The sequence below is a fragment of the Sapajus apella genome, unplaced genomic scaffold (genome assembly GCF_009761245.1).
Source record: "Sapajus apella isolate SASKATOON/1434 unplaced genomic scaffold, GSC_monkey_1.0 scaffold16, whole genome shotgun sequence".
Taxonomy (NCBI): domain Eukaryota; kingdom Metazoa; phylum Chordata; class Mammalia; order Primates; family Cebidae; genus Sapajus; species Sapajus apella.
In genome coordinates, this window is record NW_022436956.1 from 32,309,528 (window position 1) to 32,316,521 (window position 6,994).

The 6,994-nt window shown below is 39.7% G+C and overlaps 1 pseudogene across 1 annotated transcript; it reads left to right on the top strand.

Annotated features, from left to right (window-relative positions):
• The first annotated feature begins 3,922 nt into the window (after nt 1-3,922).
• On the top strand, nt 3,923-4,859 carry LOC116556410 (annotated as a pseudogene). The gene has a single exon (XR_004270983.1). The product of XR_004270983.1 is annotated as a 60S ribosomal protein L6 pseudogene (transcript).
• Nucleotides 4,860-6,994: the final 2,135 nt, after the last annotated feature.

Sequence of the window (6,994 nt, forward strand, 5' to 3'; positions counted from 1 at the left end):
GATCCCACAGGAAAGATCCATATGTTTCAAATAAGCTGCTGAAGATCCCAGAAATACTGTAGGACTATTTTTTCCCAAGCCCTGGTTCTTTAACAGTTTTTTAGGATTTCATAAAGCATTCTAATGTTCTTCTAATAAATTATTTGTGCCATGCTAGCACAAAAACAAATGAATCTAACTACGAAAGGATAAAATAAAATATAGTAGTCTTCCTCTCCTTGTCAGTGTCATTCACCATCTTTGCCATGAAACCTTTCAGAAAAATAGAGTCCAACAATGCGGAATGAAGACCAGATCAAAAGTGACTGAAGTGGTATAAACAAATAAGTTAATTACTTTTTTCTCCTGGTGCCAGCCTAGTGTGACGCTAACCAGGGCTGTTCTTACATTTTTGTTGTTGTTGTCAATGTAAAAATAATCATATGAAATGGAAAAAATATTGATCTGTGTCTGATGTTCTGTTTTGATCCTAATTATGTTCTAACTAGAAGGGAGGCCTTGGGCTTTCTTATCTTCTCTCAGCTACGGATCATCATTTATTTTAACTCCCTTACTTTATAAAGCAAGACTTATGATCCTTCTAGTTATAGAATTTCATGATCAACTAATAAGATAATATTTACCAGTAATCATTTATGACTTTAGAATCCTTTACATGTCGAAATATTTTATTTCACTCGAGTAAATTTATGAATGCTATCAATTCTGCCATGAAAAACAAGGATGTGAAGGAAAATGTGTGCCATCAGAATCACTCATCGGGGCTCTACAAAGGAAACAACCTAGCTTACAGGGTTTCAAAACTGACATAAAAATAGCTGCTTCTTTTCCCCTGGCTACTTCTGGAGTTCTTCATCTCTCGGTCTATATGTCTCTACGTCCAGAATATCTTCACTGATCTCACACTCACCTAAACCTGCTTAGATACTCCTCTTAAGAGCTGCCTTGGTAACTAAACTTTACCCCTCACAGTCATCACTTACCTCACTGAATTAACAATCTTCTGTTTAACTAAAAAGTCCACTCTAGATTGTCAGCTTCAGACACTTCTCAAAAGAAAACATTTATGTGGCCAACAAACATATTAAAAAAAGTTCATCATCACTGGTCATTAGAGAAATGTACATCAAAATCACAATGAGATACTATCTCATGTCAGTTAGAATGGTGATCATTAAAAAGCCAGGAAACAACAGATGCTAGAGAGGATGTGGAGAAATAGGAATGCTTTTACACTGTTGGTGGGAGTGTAAATTAGTTCAACCATTGTGGAAGACAATGTGGTGACTCTTCAAGGATCTAGAACCAGAAATACCATTTGACCCAGCAATCCCATTAGTGGGTATATACCCAAAGGATTATAATCTGCTATAAAGATACATGCAAACATATGTTTATTGCAGCACTATTTACAATAGCAAAGAGTTGGAGCCAACCCAAATGGCCATCACTAATAGACTGTATAAAGTAAATGTGGCACATATACACCATGGAATACTATGCAGCCGTAAATAAGAATGAGTTCCTGTCTTTGCAGAGACATGGATGAAGCTGGATACCATCATTCTCAGCAAACTAATACAGGAACAGAAAACCAAACACCACATATTCTCACTCAAAAGTAGGAGTTGAAAAATGAGAACGCACGGACACAGGAAGGGGAACATCACACACCAGGGCCTGTCAGGGGGTGGAGGACAAGGGGAGGGAGAGCATTAGGAGAAATATCAAATGCATGCGGGGCTTAAAACCTAGATAATGGGTTGATGGGTGCAGCAAACCACCATGGCATATGTATACCTATGTAACAAACATGCATGTTCTGCACATGTATCCTAGAACTCAAAGAATAATTTTTTTAAAAAACTCAAAATGGGTCTAAGGGGCTGGGCAGTGGCTCAGGTCTGTAATCCTAGCACTTTGGGAGAACAAGGCATGCAGATCACTTGAGGTCAGGAGTTTGAGACCAGCCTAACCACCATGGTGAAACCCGTCTCTACTAAAAATACAAAAATTATATGAGCATGGTGGTACACACCTATAATCCCAGCTACTTGGGAGGCTGAGGCACAAGAATTGCTTGACCCGGTAGGTGGAGATTGCAGTGAGCCAAGATCAAACTGCACTCCAGCTTGGGTGACAGAGTGAAACTTTGTCTCAAAAAAGAAAAAAGGGTCTATGACCTAAATATAAACCTAAAACTAAAATTCTGAGAAGAGGCCAGGCGCAGTGACTCCAATCTGTAATCCCAGCACTTTGAGAGGCCAAAGCAGGTGGATCCCTTGAGGTCAGGAGTTCAAGGCCAGCCCGAGCAATCTGGTGAAACCCCATCTCTACTAAAAACACAAAAATTAGCCCGGTGTGATGGCATGCGCCTGTAATCCCAACTATTTGGATTCTCTGAGGTACAAGAATCACTTGATCCTAGGAGGTAGAGGTTGCAGTGGGTCTAGATCAGGCAACTGCACTCCAGCCTGGATGACAAAGTGAGACTCTATCTCAAAAGAAAAAAAAAATTCTGAGAAGAAAGCAAAGGGCAGGTACTTCATGATATTGAATTTGACAATGATTTATTGGATATGACACCAAAAGCACAAACAACAACAAAATGAATATATTGAACTTCATGAAAATGTAAGAATTTTGTACATCAAAAAACACTCTCAACAATAAGGGATTCATATTGAAAATATATAGAGAACTCCTAAAATTCGACAAGAAAAAAAAAGTTTGATTCAAAAACGAGCAAAGAACTTAAATCAAAGTTCCTACAAAGAAGATAAACAAATGATCAATAAGCACATTAAAACATGCTCAACATCACTAATCATTAAAGAAATGCAAATTAAAACTACAACGAGGCCGGGCGCGGTGGCTCACGCCTGTAATCCCAGCACTTTGGGAGTCCGAGGCGGGTGGATCACGAGGTCAAGAGATAAGAGACCATCCTGGTAAACATGGTGAAACCCCGTCTCTACTAAAAATACAAAAATATCGGCTGGGCCTGGTGGCGCGTGCCTGTAATCCCAGCTACTCAAGAGGCTGAGGCAGAAGAGTTGCCTGAACCCAGGAGGCGGAGGTTGCGGTGAGCCAAGATCGCGCCATTGCACTCCAGCCTGGGTAACAAGAGCAAAACTCCGTCTCAAAAAAAAAAAAAAAAAAAAAAAAAAACTACAACGAGATACCACCTCACATCCCCTAACATGGCTACAATTTTTAAAAACTGAGAATAAATGTTGGCAAAGATATGAAGAAACTGCGACCTCTATGCACTCTTGGAGGAAAAATTGTAAAGCAGTTGTGGAAAACAGTACGGTGGTTCTCCAAGAAATAAAAGTAGAATAATTATCATATGATCCAGCGATTCCACTTCTGGGAGTGTGCTCAAAGAAGTGAAAGCACGATCTCAAAGACACAGTTGTACACTTAACGTTCATAGCAGCATTATTCACAAGAGCTAAAATGTAGAGTCATCCAAGTGTCCACTGGCAGATGAACAGATAAAGAAAATGTGGTATATAGATACAGTGGAATGTTAGCCATAAAAAGGAAGAAAATTTTGGATAAATTTTGAGGACATTATGCTAAGTGAAACAAGCCAATTACAAAAAGACAAACACTGCATGACTTCATTTATATGAGGTACTTAGAGTAATAACATTCATAGAGATGGAAAGTAGAATGGTATTTTCCAGGGCCTTTGGGGGAAGGGGCAATAGAGAGTTATTGTTTAATGGGTGCAGAGCTTCAGTTTTGCAAGATGGAAAGTGTTCTGGAGATTGATGGTGGTGATGATTGTACAACCACACGAATGTACTTAATACCACTGAACTGTACACTTAAAAATGATTGAGAATAAATTTTATCTTATATGTATTTTTCCCAAAAAAAGAGAAAATCTTTACAATGAAAAAATATCACAAGTTAAAATTCAATTTGTAGCTTTCCCATCTTGCAAGATGGCGGGTGAAAAAGTTGAGAAGCCGGATACTAAAGAGAAGAAACCTGAAGCCAAGAAGGCTGATGCTGGTAGCAAAGTGAAAAAGGGTAACCCCAAGGCTAAAAAGCCCAAGAAGGGGAAGCCCCATTGCAGCTGCAATCCTGTTCTTGTCAGAGGAATTGGCAGGTATTCCCGATCTGCCATGTATTCCAGAAAGGCCATGTACAAGAGGAAGTACTCAGTGGCTAAATCCAAGGTTGAAAAGAAAAAGAAGGAGAAGGTTCTTGCAACTGTTACAAAACCAGTTGGTGGTGACAAAAACGGCGGTACCCGGGTGGTTAAACTTTGCAAAATGCCTAGGTATTATCCTACTGAAGATGTGCCTGGAAAGCTGTTGAGCCACGGCAAAAAACCCTTCAGTCAGCACGTGAGAAAACTGCGAACCAGCATCACCCCCGGGACCATTCTGATCATCCTCACTGGACGCCCCAGGGGCAAAAGGGTGGTTTTCCTGAAGCAGCTGGCTAGTGGCTTATTACTTGTGACTGGACCTCTGGTCCTCAATCGAGTTCCTCTGCGAAGAACGCACCAGAAATTTGTCATTGCCACCTCAACCAAAATTGATATCAGTAATGTAAAAATCCCAAAACATCTTACTGATGCTTACTTCAAGAAGAAGCAGCTGCAAAAGCCCAGACACCAGGAAGGTGAGATCTTCGACACAGAAAAAGAGAAATACGAGATTACAGAATAGTGCAAGATTGATCAGAAAGCTGTGGACTCACAAATTTTACCAAAAATCAAAGCTATTCCTCAGCTCCAGGGCTACCTGCGATCTGTGTTTGCCCTGACAAATGGAATTTATCCTCACAAATTGGTATTTTAAATGTCCTGATGATCTAATTAAATAACTGATTAACTTTTAAAAAAAAAAATTCAATTTGTAAAATACTATGTATTGAATTATCAGTTATATTTTTAGTATATTTTTTAACATATTTTAAAATGTATAACTATAGTATAAACATATGTTTGGATGTGGAATGATAAAGAATAAAATAGTATTCATGGTCATATCCAGGTTTTCCTTATAGGTATTTTTATAATGGACATGAATTTATTTTGTAATAATAAGATCATAAAATATTTTTCAAAAGCACATAAAAAATAATCACCACAAAGTTTCTTCAGGCAAAAAGTTCCTTTAATAAAGAAGAAGAAGAAGGTAGAGACAGGATATCTCATCTGAAAAATGAAGTGTATCTGTTAGGAAGAAACAACACAAGTTACCATGGAATAAAAGTGTCTTTAAAATTTTTGTAACAAAAAGGAACCAGCTATTTATTATTGCAAAGTTAATAAATTAGTAAAGAAATTATAGCTATTTCAGGTTTAGTTTTATTAGGCTGAAAGAAATCATTTTTAGTAACACTTTGCAGTTGTAGAACTCTTTTTCTTCAACTCCATGTCTTCCAGAATGTTCCTGACAATAACTGAACTATATTTAACCTCACATAGCAACCCAGTTTATGCGACTACAGATGAACAAACTAAGCCACTGCTATGGCTTGAATGTTTGTCAAACTCATGTTGAAACTTAAATGTCATTCTAACAGTATTAGGTGAACCTTTGAAGAAGTGACAAGGCTGAGGCTGGGCACAATGGCTCACACCTGTAATCCCAGCACTTTGGGAGGCCAAGGCGTGCGGATCATGAGGTCAGGAGATTGAGATCATCCTGGCCAACATGGTGAAACCCCATCTCTACTAAAATACAAAAAATTAGCCAGGCGTGGTGGCTTGCGCCTGTAGTCCCAGCTACTCAGGAGGCTGATACAGAAGAATCCCTTGAACCCAGGTGGTGGAGGTCACAGTGAGCCAAGATCACGCCACTGTACTCTAGGTTGGCGAAAGAGCAAGACTTCATCTCAAAAAAAAAAGTGACAAAGCTGTGGGGGCTCTGCCCTCATGAGTGGATTAATGCCATTATTTCAGGAGTGAGTTTGTTATCATGAGATTTGGTTCCTTATAATAAAAAGACTAGTTTGGCCCCCTTTTTTCTCTCTCTCCCTGTCACACCCTCTTGCTTTCTACCACAGAATAATACAGCAAAAAAGCTCTCATCAGATGCCAGCCCCGTTTTTGAACTTCCCATCCTCCAGACTCTGCAGATACAAATTTCTGTTCTTTATATATTACCCAGTCCACGGTATTTTATTATAGCAGCACAAAACAGACTAAGGCAGGCACTGAAAAGGCCAACTAATTTTCTCCTGGCATTTAGATAGGATGGCATAGACTGCTAGATGCCTACTCAAACATTCATTCTCTGCTTCTTTTTTTTGGAGAGCCCCAATTTTTAGCTAATAACATTGCCATTGTAAATCAAAGACCATTTCTCTGACTTTCTTAAAAGAGAGTATACAGAAATGTTACATGGGATATCCAGGAAAGCTTAAAGACAGGTGACTGTTGGTCTTATGCTTTTCGGCTTTTCTTATATTTTGCAGCCTGAAAAGCTAGCTGGACAGAAGTTCAAACAACACTGAATTTTATTTCTCTTTTATCTAACAGTCCAGTGGTGCACAGACCTGGACAGATGCAGGGGCTCTCCTCAACATGAGGCTCCCAAGCTTGCTCTGCTTGTCTCCAATTTCCAGCCAGTAGGCAGAAATACAGAAAGAAATTAAATTCTATTTTTTAAGCCACTGCATATATATATCCCCTTGTTAAGAAGCTTAGCTCCGGGCCGGGCGCGGTGGCTCACGCCTGTAATCCCAGCACTTTGGGAGGCCGAGGCGGGTGGATCACGAGGTCAAGAGATCGAGACCATCCTGGTCAACACGGTGAAACCCCGTCTCTACTAAAACTACAAAAAATTAGCTGGGCATGGTGGCGCGTGCCTGTAATCCCAGCTACTCAGGAGGCTGAGGCAGAATTGCCTGAACCCAGGAGGCGGAGGTTGCGGTGAGCCAAGATCGCACCATTGCAGTCCAGCCTGGGTAACAAGAGCGAAACTCCGTCTCAAAAAAAAAAGAAGCTTAGCTCATTCTC